The following is a 1267-nucleotide window of genomic DNA, read 5'->3' as shown; positions in this document are numbered from 1 at the left end:
TTCGTGGGGATATGCGGCCGAGTGTCACTTGAATATACTTCAGGCCACAGAAAACAAACTTCTGCGGATGGCCATAGATGCGCCCTGGTTTGTTAGAAACGCCCAAATCTACAGCAACCTGGAGTGGGAGCCACTAAGAGAGTTTCTCATAAGGAAAGCGGCCGAAGACTTCGAGAAAGCTGGAAGGCACTCCAACGAAGAGTTACGAAATCTGGTAAATTACACGCCTGAAGATCTGGGACCCAGGAAAAAAAGGCCCAGACACCAACTAGCCCAATAGGGCAACAGGTAGCAAACGGCGTAAGCTGTAAGTGTGGTTATGTAGAGTTAGTAGTAATCACGGATCACAGCGGTACTCTGTAATCTGTGGTAGTAATTAGCATGCACATAGAAGTAAGGTGTAAATTAATAAGATGCCCATGCTAGCAAGCAGCTAGCATGGAGAGAATGCGATGCTATGGCATACGGATGCCGTAGCTGACAAATTCTTAGAGAGGACTACAAATTTTAAAGGATAACTCTCGAAAACTGGTAGTACAAAAAAGAGGGTTTTTTAGTTGGTAAGAATCCAACGCTACCCAGGGTTCGGAACACTGGGTGTCTTCGCGAATATTTTTATTCCTCCAGCCGCCGGGCAAACCAAAAAAAAATCATATATTTCTTATGATCGTCCAGTTGGTACCATTGGCATTTATCATAGATAAAGACAAGTTATATGGATAGAGCGAATTTTGAAGAAGTAGTTGTGTAAACAGTTATTTTGAACAGGAGTAAACAAATGGAGCGCCAGAGCTCGTCTTTATCTGCACCAGAGGATAACCGTATATTCAGCTAGACAGAAGACGCACACTTCTGCAATCATTCATCATAATATAATAGTATATTACATAATGAGAGTTGTTTTCATGTAAGCGCAATTCTATTAAGCGTTGATCACTTGACCTACCTGGAAACTGCCAGTAGCATATTATAGAACCTTAATGCTATCTGAAGTTGCAAATGAGCAGGAATCGGTAAACCTCTTCTACATGCACTTTCAATTCTACTTAAAGGTAAAGGTATTAATACATCGATAACGGTTTTTTTCCGAAACATATCTGAACAAATTCCTGCTCTCCGTATAACTGGAAAGAATCTTGCATATCTCATACGTATATCTCGTATGTATCTCATTTCAAACCCATTCGTGCATTTCTTAATCAACATATTGCATAAATTCTTCCGAATCGTCCATATTAATAATATATTTAACAAAACGTGGACATAA

At 40.2% G+C, this 1267-nt stretch overlaps 1 protein-coding gene across 3 annotated transcripts in view; it reads left to right on the top strand.

Annotated features, from left to right (window-relative positions):
• The window catches only part of LOC109534662, a 30527-nt gene that overhangs the window by 14820 nt on the left and 14440 nt on the right, over window positions 1-1267 (top strand). The gene's annotated exons all lie outside the window — the stretch shown is intronic.

Source organism: Dendroctonus ponderosae, unplaced genomic scaffold (genome assembly GCF_020466585.1).
Source record: "Dendroctonus ponderosae isolate FM_Combo_2020 unplaced genomic scaffold, Dpon_F_20191213v2 Dpon_F_20191213_7, whole genome shotgun sequence".
Taxonomy (NCBI): Eukaryota; Metazoa; Arthropoda; class Insecta; order Coleoptera; family Curculionidae; genus Dendroctonus; species Dendroctonus ponderosae.
The sequence above is the reverse complement of the archived record's forward strand: the minus strand, read 5'-3'. Positions and strand labels throughout refer to the sequence as shown.